General features: G+C 37.6%; 1 protein-coding gene and 1 pseudogene across 2 annotated transcripts in view; both read right to left on the reverse strand.

Annotated features, from left to right (window-relative positions):
- Positions 1–21,143, reverse strand: part of LOC125242375 (protein artichoke) — a 165,611-nt gene that overhangs the window by 25,025 nt on the left and 119,443 nt on the right. The window lies entirely within an intron of this gene.
- Positions 7,631–10,178, reverse strand: LOC125235290 (annotated as a pseudogene).

Raw genomic sequence — 21,143 nt, forward strand, 5'->3', positions numbered from 1 at the left:
GGTTAATCGATGCAAGGCTAAACAAACTGTCTGTCTGGGCAGCGATCTGGCTTTATAATTAAATATTCTTCACTTAATTTGAATTGATTAGGTATTATTTACTTTAACCATTAAAATTTGATTATCACAATAACAATGAAACTTCTGACAAGAAGAACCGAATCGTTAGCGGCTCACTTCACTCATATAAACTCCAACTCAATAGCACAAGACAATAAACCTGCACCATCGAATCGGAATCTACCATCCAAAATTAAGCTCTGAAAAGAACATATGTTCCCCACAAAACCAAACGATAGACGGCATGAATAAAGTAAACACTCACTAACTTTCAATACTTCTAGTAAAACATAACTTAAACTTAGCAGAAATCACTACCCATTAGTACCAGAGCTAAACAACTCTAAGCACTTATCCCAAATGCTGACTCTACGAGAATAAAACATAGATTTTATTCACAATAAAATCAAACACTTAGAAATTTGGGCAGAGGTTCCTCACTATTTAAAACAATTTACACTTTAAACCAGAGTCGACTGTCGGTCCACGATGCTTGAAAAATAATGAATCAAAACAATGCTCCCGGAGCTATTTATAGGACACGAATCTGGACATTTTTTCTGGACACGCACCTGTGAAATTATTTCTAGACATTTTATCTGGACACGCCGATATCCAAAATAAAAAGATCATAAGTGCTTTGTTTACACCCATACGCTCTACGAATTAAAGTCCACGTTTTCTCAGCAAAAGATGCTTCCTATCACAGGTGTTTCCACACCTGACTTAGAGAGAGACAGATATATCATTGTTTATACCTAATTAAACTACTTATTGCATTGCGCAATAGTTGAAATACTTGAAATACACCGTGTTCCATTTAACACTAAAAATATGAAAACCGCCTATTCAGAATCGAGAGCAGAATCGACTGAACCATATCCCGATGGAAGTAATATTTCCATTCAAATCAACATGATTAATCATCTTTTTACAAGTCTATTCCACCGTACCTGCAACACAACAATGTACATATCGCATCGCTAGAGGTTGTTTACCTTTTTCAATATTTAGGGTTGTTAATACTGGCCGGTTACTTGGGCAACCATTCTTTCCAGCTACGAGCTTGATGTTGTTTGTCATTTTAATTTCAATGTTTATCATAAGTCACTACAAACTAAACTCGCATCTAATCACAACCTTTGTCTCTCTTAATATTGGCTCAAACCCGCCTACTACAATTGCGAAATCCACCGTGACAAAACCTCAAAGTGCTTTACAATGATATCTTAGCTGTCTATTGGCAATCCCCATGTCGCCGCAGCAACGCACACAAACAAACAGTTTCATAGCTTATGATGGCAATCAGCAACCATTTTACTAAGTGTAGTGTGAGGTTTTGAGTATTAGCAGATACACGTTGTATAAGGTGTTTTGTTGAACAAGCGCCATCTAACGGAGTTGTTTTACAATCGCTCGCCCGTTCAATAACTTCGCTCGCTATTCGCTATTCATGTACGTCTCTCAGTAGTTCTTAATGTTTAGTATTTGCTGAAAGATGGCGCTAATTTCAATAGACGATAACACGCTGATTATTTTTGTGTAACCATTTAATTCATTCGAACTCTGACATACTTTTATATGAATAAATAGATACAAAGTTACATTTAATCATCAATTTAAGCCATTTGTTACTTGTAACACACTAGCTGGCATAAACCCTCTAGCTTGCTACTTAGAGAATGGATGAGAAGGTTGCATTTTATCCACAAGAGTGCAAAATAATTTCGTAAAATTATTAACTTGACACTGACTAGGAGAATTGACCGGTAAATTTTAATGATGATTTTAAATGATTAATATTATTGATATTTATTTGATGTTACAGTTAATATTTTTAGTTTCGGGGTCTAATATTGTCGTCGTGGTGAAAATGTTGTTTCATATTGGAGCAAATTTTGTGCCTTCGTGCCTTGAAATCCTCGCCACGCTCAAGATTCCACTTATTAAACCACTCGCCACCTCATGGTTCAATACTGGAATATTATCCTTGTTCGGGTATACTGGCATGTGCGGTTAAACAAAACGTCAAAAACTCAAACTAGAGACCAAGGCTCAGTAGAAAGTATCGAGGAATACCAAATGGGTTTAATATGGTGGCTGGATTTATGTGCAAAGTTGAGCGCACGGAGCCAAAACTACGAGCTAGGTTGTCCTGAACTTTGCCCGTCATTGCGTTTGTATCGCCTGAGCTCTCATTCATATCCTACATATTTTATACCTACGTTGAAGCATCCAAATACGGTAACTTTAAAATAAATACCCTCGGATTCTTTTATTTACGTATAAGTACGTATTAGGTACTCATGTTTAGTTATGAAGCGGATTGAAAGTGCCATTTCAGACTAGTGTCTTTTATTGTCCTAAATATTATCTTTTTTGTTTGGGTTGGACGTATTATGTATTTCAATTGCAATACGACAATAGGTATAATATGTCTTAGTATAATAATGTCATCGACATGGCAATATTTAGGTAAGTACCTTGTAAAGTATTTGCTTTGATAAATATCATGTATAGATGAAATATTAGTACTTCTTTCAATGGTCAGTGGTTAGTGATTGTTCACTATTTTTAGCTAAGCCAATTGAAGTAAGTCATTAGAATAGTTTATTAAACTAGCTTTAAATTTATCAATCATAATACCAGTACTTAACTTGCACGTTAAATTAGTTAGAAACACGTTCACAACGTAAGCTGCAAATCGGGCGAGTTTGCTCACCAGTTTGCTGGCACATGGCAATATCAAACAAAGGCGATAATTCAGAGCAGAGACACGCAACAAATTTCCAGGGCGTCCGCGGGACACGTCGCTGCACTGTAGAGCTCAATGTACGGATTGGCCTTTTGAACATCTGCTACCTCTATTATTACAGGTGGTTGAAAAATATTTTTATTTTATTTATTTTAAACTTTATTGTTTTTTTTTTTTTTTATACTACGTCGGTGGCAAACAAGTATACGGCCCGCCTGATGTAAAGCGGTCATAACCTATGGACGCCTGCAACTCAAACAGTTCATTTTACCTGTTTGCCACCCCATTGTTATTTATTATTTTTTTTAAACACATTCATTAAAAACGTTATATTAATGTAATTATTTTTTTTATTATGTTATTTAAAAAAGGTGAAGTAAAGGTAAAATATATTTAACGACGCGACGACGAGATAAGCGGAAATATATGCAAGCAATATACGCTTTCGTCTCATGCGATGCCACTTGGCATGATTATTGTTGCACGATGATTGGGATGATTGATGACGTATTTTCAAAAACTACTGAATTGTTCAAAACAATTTTCCTGAAAGTCTTTATAAAGTTCTACTTTTGTGATTTTTTTCATATTTTTTATTAAACATATGGTTCAGAAGTTTACTTTTTTTCTTTAGGAGCAATTACCGAAAATATTAATATTATCAAAAACGATTTTAGTAAACCCTTATTCATTTCTAAATACCTATCCAACAATATATCACACATTGTTGGTCAATTGTTTTTATTTTAATTGATTGTCATCCATAGTGCTAACGGTTACTGAGATTATCCGCGGACGGACGGACGGACGGCGACACGGCCTCTAGGGTTCCTAGTTGACTACGGAACCCTAAAAAAGCTGTTGACACATTTTCAAATAAATTGACACTGGATTTTGCACTTTTATAACTTTTATAAGTTAAGTATTGTTTCAATTGTAGTCATCCCAATGAATCGTCTCCGAGTGCAGTCCCTGAGCGCAAGTTGTCTGTGTCCGTAGTGCAACTAATAAAGTATGTCGCCTGCACCGACGGGCCGGGCCAAATCCTCTGGGCGCGCGCCAAATTGCAACATTACACTAATATTTGATAAACATGGTGGCAACGATATTAGCTTAGATGGAAGCTGCGCTGAGTTTTGGGTAAGACATTGAAAATTTGTCTGATGAGTAGTAAATTCCATATTTCTTAGAAGTGTCGATAAGGTACAGTAAACGGCCATAAAGCCATTGGAAAGAGACAATCAAAGACGAAAAACCGATGTGCATTATTTATGGTCATTTACTCTAAGTAGTGTATAACATGAATAAAAGGATTCACAAATGAATTATTCTTTGCATTTACGAATAATAACAAGGAGTTTCTCTTCTATAGGTTTAACCTTATATATTACTAGCATTTGTTCGCGGCTTCACTCGCGTTAGAAAGGGACAAAAAGTAGCCTATGTTACTTTCCATCCCTTAAATAACTCCACTTAAGAAATCACGTCAATTCGTAGCTCCGTTTTGCCGTGAAAGACGGACAAACAAACAGACACACACTTTCCCATTTATAATATTAGTATGGATGTACCTGATTGATCTAAACTTCACTGGAAAATTATCACAAATCACTTAGTTGCAAATATGTACCACATACACCATATAAACCATCACATGATTACAAAGCAAAAAATTAACGCTGATGTGGTCATATCTCACCACTGCATAAACCAAACTGTTTGCTAATAATTGACTAAATTCGTAATTCACCTATAATTAGAACAACAACAACATAATAGGTATATAATAAATAGTTTCGAAATAAATCACAACCAGATTTTAAACAAGCGTGTCATTAATCGAGGTAGTTTATACAAAAGTGATAATATTTTGTTTTGGTACACTTATTAATCTATTAAGAATTGACACCAAGTTCTGAGAAATGTTAAGTTACTGAACCTGAGTAAACTAATGGGATAATTAGGATTGCTTTATAATTAGTAGCTACACGTCAGTGAATATCATGAGGAAATATAAATCAATATTGATATTGTGGACTGTATAGGTAAATCCCTACCCTTCAAAATATTTTATAAATTATGTTAATATGTTTCTTCTCAAGTATTATTTTATTTGTTCCTTTTTTTTTTGTAATGGCTATTGTGTGTTTTTTTTATAATTGATTTTGTATGTTTATTTTATTTCTTATTTTGTTTTTTTCTTAATTGTTTTATGTGTCGTGGGCGTACGTGCCGCCACTAAACCTAGATGTAGTCAGGTCCTCACAGAAAACCAGCGCTGCGGACTGCCGTGGCATCATGCTGAGTGAGGGTCCTATTTAGCGTCCATTGTATGTTTTGTTTGCATGCCTTCTTCTTTTTGTGTGTACTATGTTGTGACGTTAAATAAATGAATTCTATTCTATTCTATTCTAAATATTTTAATGATGACCTGACCACAAAATTAAAATTTTGAAAAAAACCCCGACATAGTGGACCAATTTTCATGAAACATGGCTAAGAACACTCCCGACTAACTCAGTTTGCAAACAAAAAAAAAGTAAATCGGTTCATCCGTTCGGGAGCTGCGATGCCACAGACAGACACACATACAGACAGACCAATATAAAAACAGACAGACAGGCACGTCATACTTATAACACCCCGTCGTTTTTGCGTCGAGGGTAAAAAATAATGAGAACCTAAGTGCTAATTAAAAAAAAGCCGTAACCGTGGTGTATATCCCGATCAATACATGAAAATAACCGTGAAACATTCAAAACTCAGGTAATCTCATAGAAAACTCTTTTTATTATAGTTTGCATCCCGATAAATAGGTATTCGTAATTGTTACTAGTGACGTCTAATAAATAATGGGACAACTTTATTAATTATGTTTTAAATGTGAGTGTGTTTAGTAAAACGTCCCATTTTTTTGCCGGTTACCATGTTACAAAGCGGCTTTATAGCAATCGACAAAGTGGGACGTTTTCCGTGCACACTCACAAATATTGATCAAATAATTCAGTCTTCGTAACAAAATAAGTAGGTACTTACCGGCTTTTATCTCGCTAATCATAATGTTGGTCTAATTAGGTTAATATGTTTTTATTGAATTTATATTACTTACAATACATATTTAATGTGGTTTCCCAGGTAGCAAACTGACGTCAGCGACGCACAGGCGACGTCACTTATAGGTCATAATAAGGTCGGTCATTTATTCGTCGAGAGAGGACGTTTTAATGACGTCTATTTGGGGTCAATATCAGGACGTACCTTTTAGTCACAAAATTGACGTTTCAATGACGTCTATTTACGGTCACTATTAGGACGTACCTTTTTGGTCACAAATACGACGTTTTACTGACGTCTGTTTGGGGTCATTATCAGGACGTACCTTTTTGGTCACAAAAACGACGTTCTACTGACGTCTTATTAAGGTCACTATTAGGACGTTCCATTTTAGTCACAAAGTTGACGTTCTACTGACGTCTAATTGGGGTCACTATCAGTACGTACCTTTTTGGTCACAAATACGACGTTTTACTGACGTCTCATTGGGGTCACTATCAGGACGTACCTTTTTGGTCACTAATACGACGTTCTACTGACGTCTAATTGGGGTCACTATCAGGACGTACCTTTTTGGTCACAAATATGACGTTTTACTGACGTCTCTTTGGGGTCACTATCAGGACGTGCCTTTTTGGTCACAAATACGACGTTTTACTGACGTCTCATTGGGGTCACTATCAGGACGTACCTTTTTGGTCACAAATACGACGTTTTACTGACGTCTTATTGGGGTCACTATCAGGACGTACCTTTTTGGTCACAAATACGACGTTCTACTGACGTGTAATTGGGGTCACTATCAGGACGTACCTTTTTGGTCACAAATACAACGTTCTACTGACGTCTAATTGGGGTCACTATCAGGACGTACCTTTTTGGTCACAAATATGACGTTTTACTGACGTCTCATTAGGGTCACTATCAGGACGTACCTTTTTGGTCACTAATACGACGTTCTACTGACGTCTATTTGGGGTAACTATCAGGACGTACCTTTTTGGTCACAAATACGACGTTCTACTGACGTCTAATTGGGGTCACTATCAGGACGTACCTTTTTGGTCACAAATACGCCGTTTTACTGACGTCTCATTGGGGTCACTATCAGGATGTACCTTTTTGGTCACTAATACGACGTTCTACTGACGTCTAATTGGGGTCACTATCAGGACGTACCTTTTTGGTCACAAATATGACGTTTTACTGACGTCTCTTTGGGGTCACTATCAGGACGTGCCTTTTTGGTCACAAATACGACGTTCTACTGACGTGTGATTGGGGTCACTATCAGGACGTACCTTTTTGGTCACAAATACGCCGTTTTACTGACGTCTCATTGGGGTCACTATCAGGATGTACCTTTTTGGTCACTAATACGACGTTCTACTGACGTCTAATTGGGGTCACTATCAGGACGTACCTTTTTGGTCACAAATATGACGTTTTACTGACGTCTCTTTGGGGTCACTATCAGGACGTGCCTTTTTGGTCACAAATACGACGTTCTACTGACGTGTGATTGGGGTCACTATCAGGACGTACCTTTTTGGTCACAAATACGCCGTTTTACTGACGTCTCATTGGGGTCACTATCAGGATGTACCTTTTTGGTCACAAATACGCCGTTTTACTGACGTCTCTTTGGGTCACTATCAGGACGTACCTTTTTGGTCATAAATACGACGTTTTACTGACGTCTATTTGCGGTCACTATCAGGACGTACCATTTTAGTCACAAAGTTGACGTTTCACTAACGTCTAATTGGGGTCACTATCAGGACGTACCTGTTTGGTTAGAAACATGGCGTTTCGCTAACGTCTATTTTGGGTCACTACCAGGACGTACCTTTTTGGTCACAAATACGACGTTTTACTGTCGTCTTTTTGGGGTCACTATCAGGATGTACCGTTTTAGTCACAGAACCGAGAGAAAAGAGAAGAGCGATTTGGGCGGCGGTTAAAAATGGACGTTTCACTGACGTCTATTTGGGGTTGCAAATGGTTTGCAACCGTTAATAGTAACGGTTGCAAACCAGCAATTGAGTGGATAGGCATCCTTTATTTTAGGGTGCTAGTACTAGTGTAAGTCAAACATAGTATTATTAGTCCAAGGATATAAAAATTTCATCCCTTAGAAAGCCGAGCGTAGCGAGGTCTGTTACAAAAAACAAAATATTTTTTTTTAATTGGATCATCTGATTTTGACAAAAAGTATGTCAGTTGAAAGAGATTTATTGATGTAACGCATCGATCTAAACTACCGGAAGTTTAAATCGATGATGTAACTTAAAAAAAATAGAAGAAAAAATCTCACAAAAAAAAGAAAAAAATTAAAAAATGTATATAAACAAAATAAGCCAAATTTGGCAACTTGTATCTTAAAAACTACTGATCCGATTTCGATTCGGTTTTTAGTTTATAATCATGAATTTATTTGTCTTTAATATTAAAAACTTACTTCTCGACATTATTGTACATTATTTCTACCGTTATTTGCAGTTATTCAGTGTGATACGAAAATATAAAATAAAACTATGGAAACGTATTAAATCGCGTATAATGAATTTAGAATACATCCCGACGTTTCGAACTCTTTACAGCGTTCGTGGTCAACGGGTGACTGAAGAAAAATTACAATGTGCAAAAGCTACCCACATACAAGAAATATTAACGAACCATGACCATAAATAATATAGATTTCTAAGGCAGGTTTAAAGACTATTAATAAAGCTAGTTATACAATATTCAGAAAATTACCATTACTATGTTAAAAAATAATTAACCAATTAATCTACACAAAATTGACAAAGAACAAACTGCAAATGTCCAACACCATACAACACAAATGCCTCACAGCCTTCGTCATGCTAGTTCCATTATCAGATGTACTACTGGATCCCAAGCCGGTGGTAAAGTAAAGCCATCTTCTCTATTAAAGTTAGGATATTTCTGGGTATATATCGCTTCTCCTTAGCAAGAACCAGAGGCTTGTCAAACTTTATAGCATGATTGACTTTATCCATGACATGTTCAGAGACTGCAGACCTTTGTCGATGGTGCTTGACATCCGCTATGTATTCCTTCACCCGTGTGGAAATACTTCATTTCGTCTGTCCCACATATGACAGGCCGCACTCACAGTCTAGTCTTTACACTCCCGCATTTTATAGAGGAGTTTGACATTTCACAGGCCTCAGGAATTGGGACATCTTCTTCATAGGCTTGAAATAAGTTTTAATAGAAGCCCGTTTCAAGATGTGGCTGATCCTATCCATGACCCCTCTAACAAAAGGCAGAATAGCAGGCCGGCGCTTGACTGTAGGGATCTTCAAGCGGGCCTTCTGCTTGACACGCGGTATCTTGAGCTCGTTCGCCAACAGCGCCTGCCTGGCATGTCGAAGCTCCGCTGCCAAATGCTGGTCGTCACATATCCTTTGGGCTCTCTGAAACAAAGATTTGCCTACAGTAGCTAGTTGACTGGGATGGTGGTGGGATTTGCCATTTAAGTACCTATCAGTATGAGTAGGTTTTCTATACACAGTGCGACCTAAGCTATTATCAGGATTCCTCAAAATGAGAACATCCAAGAAGGGAAGAGAACACTCTTTTTCCAACTCCATAGTAAATTGTATTTTACTATGGATAGAATTTAAATGGTCTAAGAAAGTTGAAACATTACTTTTAGGAAGTATAGTAAAAGTGTCATCTACGTATCTTTTATATATCTTCAGCTGGACGGCAGCCAATGAGAGCGCTCTCTCCTTGAAATCCTCCATGAAGATGTCGGCGACGAGAATTCACCGTTCCATAGCAAGTAGCCCGATGTGAGGCAATGTTCCACCAACTTGGCGTAGTTCTCAGACATGTTCTGCTCTCTCAACCTCTTTTTGACAATTTCAATGCAGTCTTTGTCGTGTCGTGTCGTGGTTTTCAGGATCTTCGTAGTTGGGTCCCTCTTTAGATGTTTGTATGTTGATGTATCCGCCAAAAGATTCCTTATCTTCTCGTTGTAATCTGAAATATTAAGTACAACGGCCGCATTGCCCTTGTCAGCTCGAAGAACAGTTATGTCCGGATCCTCATCCAATTTTTTTAAAGCGACAAATTCATCCCTAGGTAAATTTGTTCTTGGGGAATTCGCTCTCCGTAACAAAGACGAGACATCCTGGCGTATAGCCTCTAACTCTTCCTTGCCTACATTGTTCTTCACCAGACAATCTTCCACACTGACGATAATGTCCTCATAAGAGACCTTTTTCCAGAACCGAAAACTCACACGCAGTGAGTTGTTTATCTCACGGAAGTAAGTTTATCTGATAAATTGACAACTGATCGATTTGACACTGACAGCGACATTCCGTTTACGCTCTGAGACAATCCGTCATCGCTGCGTTTCGTTCTCGATTTTAACTTGTCAAACTTGGTAACTTGTCTCTGCTTGCATTGTTCGAATTTGAGATACGTTTTGTCAAAATCGGACGATACAATAAAAAAATATATTTTTTTCATTTTCATAAAACACCTCGCTACGCTCGGCTTCCTAAAGGATGAAATTTCGATATCCTCGGAAAAAATCGTTTACTTTGATGTCTACTATCACCATGCAAAGCGGCTTGCTTCCATTTCAAAGTGCAGCTTTTTTTCATAACTAGTATGACTATATTCTCTCTGTCTAAATTTGAAATGAGACAGACCTTTCACAAAACTATAGTTAGTTATCTTATACTTTTCCTTTACTCAGACTAATTCATATCATAGTGAATAGCGATTGCAAATCCGCTTATATGTTGGGAAATCCGGATTTTCGGATTATTTGTAGGAAAAATCCGGATTCCGGATTAAATCCGGATTTTTAGGGTTTTTTAGTTACCACCGTAAATAAAGCAAAATTCAAGAGTTTAAGAAGTAAACAGTAAATAAAAAATGAAAAAAATGTTTTATTAGGGAACCTACATGTAAAGTGGGGCTAATATTTTTTTTCATTCCAACCCCAACATGTGATATATTGTTGGATAGGTATTTAAAAATGAATAACGGTTTACTTAGATCGTTTTTTGATAATATTAATATTTTCGGAAATAATCGCTCTTAAATGAAAAAAAAAGTGCGTCCCCCCCCTCTAACTTTTGAACCATATGGTTTAAAAAATATGACAAAAATCACAAAAGTAGAACTTTATAAAGACTTTCTAGGAAAATTATTTTGAACTTGATAGGTTCAGTAGTTTTTGAGAAAAATACGGAAAACTACGAAACCCTACACTGAGCGTGGCCCGACACGCTCTTGGCCGGTTTTTACTGATTATATAAGTTACGTACGTGGGCAGTTAATCATTCTATTAACGAGGTAAAGTTTTTTTTACATTCAGGATTATATACATCCAGTAAACAACGAAATCATAAAAATATTAGCGCGTCAAGTGTAGAGTCAATTCTACGTTCTTAGGCACAGCATTACAACAGAACCAGGAAAATATTGATTTAAGTGGTTAAGAGCGCGGAATTGAATTACGACTTTCACTCAGTTTTAAACTAAATCAGGACTTAAACGAGTAACACTAACACATCGTGTATATTTAGCCTGTCGTTTCCAACGTGAGGAATTGAATTACGACTTTCACTCAGTTTTAAACTAAATCAGGACTTAAACGAGTAACACTAACACATCGTGTATATTTAGCCTGTCGTTTCTAACGTGACAATTTCTCGTATTTTGCCGTTATTTTACTATTGAGACGTCATTTTTGCACAATCTATCTATATTGCCGTAATTAACAATACGCATTGAATAATCGTACATTGTGTATTAAGATTGAGGGCGGAAAGTGAAGCCTTCAGCCGCCCGTGATATACACAACGTTTTTCATCACACTCGCGAAGTAATAACCAAATTTTAAACTATTGTATTGAAATATCTACGCTGACATTTTGAACATTCGTCCGCCATCTTGTAATTTTTGACAGGTCGTGGAAGGTCCCACCCTGGTATTCACTTTACCGCCCCAGGGCGGTAAAATAGTTCATTAAGTATCATAATGTAATAACACCGTTTTCGAGAGAGTGTGATGAAAAGCATATTATAAAATATGTTTTACGACAGTAATAGTGTTTCCGAATATGAAGGCAGCAAGCCATTTAGTATTATTCATTTATCTTATAAACATGCCAATTTAGTCAAATTTCTACATTAACATTGAACAAGTTTTGTTGAGGTCGCAGTTCAAACTTAGCCTAATCGACTTTGACAGCATAATTATAGTATGTATTGAAGTGCATCAGTTCTAACATATAACCAACTTTGATGACAGTGTTGTTATGTGGTTATGATTGTAATTCTACTTAATATAATTCATTAACAATTAGACCAGGAAAAATAGCTTGACCTGGACATAATTCGATAACCGTAATTTTCTTTTTCTGTCGTATAAAGTATCATTAGTGATAGTTAAAATACAAATTATTAATCAAATTAGGGTTCTGATTCAATTTAAAAAAAAAAAAAAACGAACTTTGAATATTTTTTGATTTTATAACTAAAGTATTAAATGTAATCCGGAAAAAGTGCTTGTATTATGTTGTGACACCTGCATTTCATATAAAAACATCTAATTTTTATAAATAATTCATACAGAACTATCATTTATAAAGAAGGTTTAGTAAGTTACACATTTTCAGGCGTATTTCACTAGAAAATATTGTTAACCGTAATCCTGCAATTTATTATGAATATAATATTACGTGTGTTGATAAATTATTAAAACTTATACCAATACTTTTGGCGCTTGTTCAAAATCTTAAATATTGATAATTTTAGGAAAGGAAAAATACCTAACTAAATTGAAAGATGGTAAATTTTGCCGTTAATATATTCTTAGTACTATACGAAATCAATTAAACAACAAATATGTAAGATTCATTACTTAATTGATATTTTTCTTACTTGCGCTTTAATATGAACGTTATTACCTGCAGAATAAGGTCGTGCACAGAGTAGGTATAGCTAGTATAGTAGTAGCGGGAACGGGCGGCGAGTCGTCAACACGTGTTTCATATCAAGGGCGCCGCGTTTTCAAAACGCTTCGATAACAAATATTTCACCGTCCAGTATAAGAGAGCTCCCTTATTACAAGTGACAAAAGTCATACAAATCAATTAGTCCGATAGGTCACGTTAAACTGGTCAATTCGTTAGCTCAATAATAGTACCTATCGAGCTTGACGAGATGCTTGGATCACAACAACGTAATATGTATGAAAGCTTGCGGCGCTTAAGACTGTATTCTTTCGAGTCGTGTGTAACGTATTTTGGCGAGGCAAATTTGAAGCACAGTGCGTGTCTGTCTCACTCACTCTTACGGTAAACCTAATGAACTGTTTCACTTTCAGAGGATTTTTGAAGTAATTTGGGTAATATGACATTGTCGCGGTGAGGTCTTTCCGGTACAAATTTATCGGTGGATCTTTTCGGATTTGTGGATGATGAGCCGATGCGATGTCGCTTCATTTTGAAGTGTCGACTCTCGCGAGGGAGTTCTTAGAGGACCGCGAGGAGCGCGTGTGACTGTTGAGTTTTTGAATGATTTGAAGTTTGTGAATGATTTTATTTTGTGTGTATTTGTGTGGGCATGAGGTGTTTGTGTTGCGAGAGTCAAATCAATAATATGAGTGGTACAAATTTGATTAGGGGGCCTCATGTGTGAGAAACTCAACAGTCGAATGCTGCGTAACAATGCGAGCCGAAATCGCCTAATCGGAAGTGTCCGACTTGGTATCGACTAATCTATACACGTTGTAACATGAGAAACCAGAAATCAAAACCTGGTTTCTGGTATCTAGTACCCGGTAACCGGTAACCGGTAACCGGTAACCGGTAACCGGTAACCGGTATCCGGTATCCTGTATCCGGTAACCGGTATCCGGTAACCGGTATCCGGTAACCGGTATCCGGTAACCGGTAACCGGTAACCGGTATCCGGTATCCGGTATCCGGTAACCGGTAACCGGTATCCGGTAACCGGTATCCGGTATCCGGTAACCGGTATCCGGTAACCGGTAACCGGTAACCGGTATCCGGTAACCGGTATCCGGTAACCGGTATCCGGTAACCGGTATCCGGTAACCCGGTAACCGGTAACCGGTAACGGGTCCGGTAACCGGTATTCGGTGACGGTCCGGTAACCGGTAACCGGTAACCAGTAACCAATGACCGTTAACCGGTATCCGGTAAACGGTGACCGGTAACCGGTAGACGGTAACCGGTATCCGGTAAACGGTAGACAGTAACCGGTAACCAGCATCCGATATACGGTATCCGATATCCGGTTTCCCGTGTTCGGTTTCCCGTTTCTGGTTTGGTTTTGGTTTTAGTTTTAGTTCTGTTAGTTTAAACAAAAACAAAACTGAAAACGAAAACGGAAACCGAAACGGGAATGGAAACGAAAACCGAAATCGAAACCGAAACCGACACCGAAACCTACACCAAAACCGACACCGAAACCAAGACCAAAACCGAAACCGAAAAAAATATTTAAGTTCCTAGAAGTAAAGAGTGACAGAGATAGCACTATAATCATTTAAGTTCCTGGTAGTAAAGAGTGACAGAGATAGCACTCATGTTAGTCAAACTCGTGGTATGTGCACTTCCCGTACACAGTAAAGAGTGACAGAGATAGCACTATAATCATTTAAGTTCCTGGTAGTAAAGAGTGACAGAGATAGCACTGTAATAATAAAATTTATGTTCCTGGTAGTAAAGAGTGACAGAGATAGCACTATCATAATTAAAGTTCCTGGTAGTAAAGAGTGATAGAGATAGCACTCATGTTAGTCAAACTCGTGGTATGTGCACTTCCGCACACAGTAAAGAGTGACAGAGATAGCACTATAATAATTTAAGGTCCTGGTAGTAAAGAGTGACAGAGATAGCACTATAACAATTTAAGTTCCTGATAGTAAAGAGTGACAGAGAATAGAGATAGTACTATAATAATTTAAGTTCCTGGTAATAAAGAGTGACAGAGATAGCATTTTTGTTATTTAAATTTCTGTTAGTAAAGAGTGACAGAGATAGCACTATTGTTATTTAAATTTCTGTTAGTAAAGACGTAAAGAGTGACAGAGATATCACTCACGTTGGTCAAAGACGTGGTTTATGGACTACTATTTGGACCCCCCAATGCCACGCTTTTTTAATCCTTTAACATGGATTGTCACATTTAGTATGACGTAATATATGAATGACGCCTAAAGATTGAGAGAGACAGCAATATTGTTCTTCAAATTCGTGGTAGTGAGAACAGGGTGCGTAGCCGAATGGCACAAACGCTCACGAAACGAAACGCTAGTAGATATCTATCTCTATCGCTCTTGCGTATTGGCGCGACAGAGCCAGACTGCGTTTCGTTTTCGTTTCGCGTCGGAGAAATGGCATTCGGCTACGGGGCCTGAACAGAGACAGCACTATGTATCGCGCGGCCGCCGACTACGCAAGTCGCCGCGTAATTATAATAACCGTTCGGCTCCTTTTTAGATCGTGTACAGTCAACAACACAGCTGGCAAGACAAAGTGCCAAAAATATGTATAGAGTATTTTATTTCCTGTACAAGTGTTGGTACTTGGTACATTAAGGTATGTGTATACATATATTTGGCACTTTATCTGTATTCACAGCTGAGTTGCTGACTGTACCAATAACGATCAACTATGAACTTTTGTGGTTTGTTTTAAATAGTTCTATGCAGATATAGATTAGAATACCTATTCTATCGGTACTTTTTGTATAGGTTATTATAATAACTGGACAAAATAATTATAATCAGTGCCGGCGCACTCCGCGATCACGATTCTTTCGCCGAGCTACAAGGCCTTGATATATAGGATGTATTATTTTATCAGCAACAAAAATATGTGATGATATTGAATTAAGGCAAAACAAGACATATAAACGCTCTCCATTATTTCCTCCCTGGTTTATGAAGCTAGAACAATGATTTTTAACACATACGAAATTCGTACACTGTAATAAAGTGATGATACTATAAATATACTCGACATTCAAAGTCGATAATCTAGTGACGTGAGAAGTTATTGATATAACAGAATTTTGCACAAAATAGGCTCACCCTTTGATGTTGAAAATGCCGCCACTCTATAAAACAAACAGACCGCACACGAGCAGCCGACATTAAATTCTATTGCACGGCGCGAAGGTCGAAAGCCGCGCCCGCACCTGGGCGTAGGTAGCGAGATCGGGTGCACGTGCGCTTACCTTTGAAATCGCCGACACACAGGTGTCGCCGTTCGCCCTCTCTTTTCATTTATGTTTCTGTTTCAATCGGTTAGCCGTTTGCCGGCCGGCAATAAAGGTTGTTTTTTTAACCGACTTCAAAAAAAGTAGGAGGTTCTCAATTCGACTAAATGTTTTTTAGGGTTCCGTAGTCAACTAGGAATCCTTATAGTTTCCCCCTGTCTGTCTGTCTGTCCGTCCGTCCGCGGATAATCTCAGTAACCGTAAGCACTAGAAAGCTGAAATTTGGTACCAATGTATCAATCACGCCAACAAAGTGCAAAAATAAAAAATGGAAAAAATGTTTTATTAGGGTACCCCCCCTACATGTAAAGTGGGGGCTGATTTTTTTTTATCATTCCAACCCCAACGTATGATATATTGTTGGATAGGTATTTAAAAAAACCGGCCAAGAGCGTGGCCCGTCACGCTCTTGGCCGGTTTTTTTTAAATACCTATAACCCTACATGTAAAGTGGGGGCTGATATTTTTTTTCATTCTAACCCCAACATGTGATATATTGTTGGATAGGTATTTAAAAATGAATAAGGGTTTACTAAGATCGTTTTTTGATAATATTAATATTTTCGGAAATAATCGCTCCTAAAGAAAAAAAAAGTGCGTCCCCCCCTCTAACTTTTGAACCATATGTTTAAAAAATATGAAAAAAATCACAAAAGTAGAACTTTATAAAGACTTTCTAGGAAAATTGTTTTGAACTTGATAGGTTCAGTAGTTTTTGAGAAAAATACTGAAAACTACGGAACCCTACACTGAGCGTGGCCCGACACGCTCTTGGCCGGTTTTTGATCATATTAATATTTTCGGAAATAATCGCTCCTAAAGGAAAAAAAGTGCGTCCCCCCCCCCTCTATATTTTGAACCTTATGTTTAAAAAAATATGAAAAAAGATCAAAAAAGTAGAACTTTATAAAGACTTTCTAGGAAAATTGTTTTGAGAAAAATACGATAAACTACGGAACCCTACACTGAGCGTGGACCGACACGCTCTTGGCCGGTTTTTTTGTTACTCGATATCTCCGAGAATCGTGGACCGATTTTCAAATTATTTTTTTAATCGAACGGGTATAACCCCGAGATGGTCCTATTGGCACCAAGTCCCAGGCGGCGCGGCGCGCGCCACGCCGCCGCCACGCCGCCTGGGGCGCGTCTTACGTCCTTCCTATACAAAATGTACTGAGGAGACGATTTTTGAATTACACTCAGGTGGCGTGGCGCGGACGTCCGTCCGCGCCCCGAGACACGCGACGCTCTGGTGTGGCCGGTACCTTACGTCCCTAACCTATTAACCGATCCGCCGCGGTGACGCGGCCGGTGCGCGGCGCGCTCTCCCAGGCCCGCGCCCCGCGCGCTCCCCCGCCCCGCGACAGCCGCTCTACGACAACTTTGCACCCTTTTAAATTACTGACATTTACAGTTTCTTAAGCGCGACCTTCACAGTATTAATTTTGATAAAATCATGATTATAGTACACAAAAACCTGGTCTTAAGCAAAAAAATCTCAGTTACAATTTATACCTACTGAGAAATTCATGTTTATTTAAGCGTTAAAAATATATGTTTAAGATCGGTGTTAAATGTCTATATATACTTAATACAATGCAAATTGATATATATATCATGGTCACCATTTTTACCTACCTAGATATTCACATTAAATGAAAACGGTAAAAAAAAGTACACAATCAGATTTATTTTCTGTGTAATATCGCTAATAACTGATCGCATCTGAGTGCACCACAAAGTTAATCTAACAAAGTTTTCGGTTAACTATTTTGCTGTTAGCGAAAAGTGGGATAATGTACTTTATCTCATGATTTTTATAAGATATGAATACGATCGTCTTTTTTTTTATCTATGTACATAATTACTATTTGATGCTTAATAATAATACCCAATAAAATATCAAAAAGGACGAGTTATTGAATTATGTCCAGGGTACCTTACTTTTACTCCACTAAATAGGATGTTTGGTTCGTCTACTAATAATATAAGCATTTATTGCAAACCATGGTATACAAAGTGGTTTACATAAGTATTATAGATACCAGGAATCACATTACACCCTGTATTTATGGACATTTTTCGTATACTATTTAAACTTAAATTTGCCTGCATTCTCAAGACATCTGATGACGTGTAAACGGATGTTTTTTTTTTATTTACAGTTGCTTATACATTGGATTCCACGTACATAAACACTTGTCTTAGAATAAATTTAAAAGTGGAAAATGTCTGCCTTGGGTGAGACTTGAACTCACATTTTCCACTTTTAAATTTATTCTAAGCTTAGTGGCATCGATTGCAGACGTTTCTGCTAGTAAACATAACTTGTGTCCTTTATTTCGGTTGAAATTGCGACGTAAAAGTAAAAATTCGAAAATCCGGATTTCGGTTTTAAAATCCGGATTTAGAAACGGATCGCAAAATCAGCGAATTATCCGGATTTTCGGACTCCGGATAAATAGATGGTCAAGCAAATCTTGTCGCGAAGGGATAATTATTATCCCTTTGCGCCTACATTTTTCAATTTTTTTGCCTTTTTCTACTGATGCGACCTTATTCTATCAATGGATGCGACATGATGCGACTTAAAAAAAATAACGCGTTTCGTTTCTTGATATCAATTTGTCAATCATTTGTTGTAAATCATTAATAAAGTAAAAAAAAAATTTTAGTCTTTTTAGGTAACTTTGAAGTAATAAGAGTTTTGAATGATTCACGGTTATTTTCATTAGACTTATATTGACCGGGATATAGACCGTGATTACCGTTTTGATTTTTGTCGAGCTCCCGATATTTCGACGCAGTTGCATGCATCATGATCACGGAAAACCCCCGATCATGATGCATGCAATGTTTTCCGTGATCATGATGCATGCAACTGCGTCGAAATATCGGGAGCTCGACAAAAATCAAAAAGGTAATCACGGTCTATATCCCGGTCAATATAAGTCTTTGAAGTAATATCTATAAGGTAAATTATTAAAGGTTTTTTAATCAATAACATCAAAATAAACTTAAAAACGCCATTTTTTAAAAAGAAGCTTAGAAAATATATTGGAACGAAACGCATTTTGTCAGTTTGATTTGATTGAAGTAACTATGGAGATTAGAAATATAAGGAGCGAAAGCTTTAGGCTGGGCGCACACGGAGGCGACAGTTGCACGGCGACATTTTTTGTCTCTGTCTTGGACGCAAGTAGTAACGACAGAGACAAAAAATGTCGCCGTGCAACTGTCGCCTCCGTGTGCGCCCAGCCTTAAGTATCAGAAGTGCACATATAAAAGAAAAGATAGTTTGACAATCTCTTTGCCTTCTCGGTAGTGACCCCGCCTACAGAACAAGAGGTCCCGGGTTCAAATCCTGATGAGACCTTTTTAGGGTTCCGTAGTCAACTAGGAACCCTTATAGTTTCGCCATGTCTGTCTGTCTGTCCGTCCGTCCGTCCGTCCGTCCGCGGATAATCTCAGTAACCGTTAGTACTAGAAATCTGAAATTTGGTACCAATATGTATATCAATCACGCCAACAAAGTGCAAAAATAAAAAATGGAAAAAAATGTTTTCTTAGGGTACCCCCCCCCTACATGTAAAGTGGGGGCTGATATTTTTTTCATGCCAACCCCAACGTGTGATATATTGTTGGATAGGTATTTAAAAATGAATAAGGGTTTACTACGATCGTTTTTTGATAATATTAATATTTTCGGAAATAATCGCTCTTAAAGGAAAAAAAAGTGCGTCCCCCCCCCTCTAACTTTTGAACCATATGTTTAAAAAATATGAAAAAAATCACAAAAGTAGAACTTTATAAAGACTTTCTAAGAAAATAGTTTTGCACTTGATCGGTTTAGTAGTTTTTGAGAAAAATACGGAAAACTACGGAACCCTACACTGAGCGTGGCCCGACACGCTCTTGGCCGGTTTTTTATTTTTTTCTACTATTTTTTTTCTTGAATTATTTTATTTTTTTAATGTCCAAAAATATTTTGTTTTGTTATAACTTTTCGAAATTTCATTCGCAAGGCTTACAACATTACCGAAGAATCTTAAAGGGCTTAAGTTAACATTTCTATGAATAAAACAATAAATAAACACAAATAAAATACAAAAAAGAAAATTAATGCATAAAAAAAAACAAAAAGTAAAAACCGGCCGAGGCCGTGTCGGGCCACGCTCAGTGTAGGGTTCCGTAGTTTTCCGTATTTTTCTCAAAAACTACTGAACCTATCAAGTTCAAAACAATTTTCCTAGAAAGTCTTTATAAAGTTCTATTTTTGTGATTTTTTTCATATTTTTTAAACATATGGTTCAAAAGTTAGAGGGGGGGGGGGGACGCACTTTTTTTCCTTTAAGAGCGATTATTTCCGAAAATATTAATATTATTTTAAAACGATCGTAGTAAACCCTTATTCATTTTTAAATACCTATCAAACAATATATCACACGTTGGGGTTGGAATGAAAAAAATATCAGCCCCCTCTTTACATGTAGGGGGGTTACCCTAATAAAACATTTTTTTTTCATTTTTTTATTTTTGCACTTTGTTGGCGTGATTGATATACATATTGGTACCAAATTTCAGCTTTCTAGTGCTAACGGTTACTGAGATTATACGCGGACGGACGGACGGACGGACGGACGGACGGACGGACGGACGGACGGACGGACGGACGGACGGACGACAGACAGACACACATGGCGAAACTATAAGGGTTCCTAGTTGACTACGGAACCCTAAAAAGATCGCTGTCAGAATCGAACCCGAGAACATCTGCGTACGAAGCCAGCGCACTATTACCTTGACTTGCTCAGTCTGACGAAATCAGCCTATAGAAAAGAACATCTAATGTCATCTCACATCGCTGATCATTGAGCGAGACATGCGCTCCAAGCGGAGAGATTTATAACTGCAATTACAATGCCTCAGCCGGTCATTTTTGCGACTGTTCTACTTCGACAGA

Source organism: Leguminivora glycinivorella, chromosome 2 (assembly GCF_023078275.1).
Source record: "Leguminivora glycinivorella isolate SPB_JAAS2020 chromosome 2, LegGlyc_1.1, whole genome shotgun sequence".
In the NCBI taxonomy this organism is placed as follows: domain Eukaryota; kingdom Metazoa; phylum Arthropoda; class Insecta; order Lepidoptera; family Tortricidae; genus Leguminivora; species Leguminivora glycinivorella.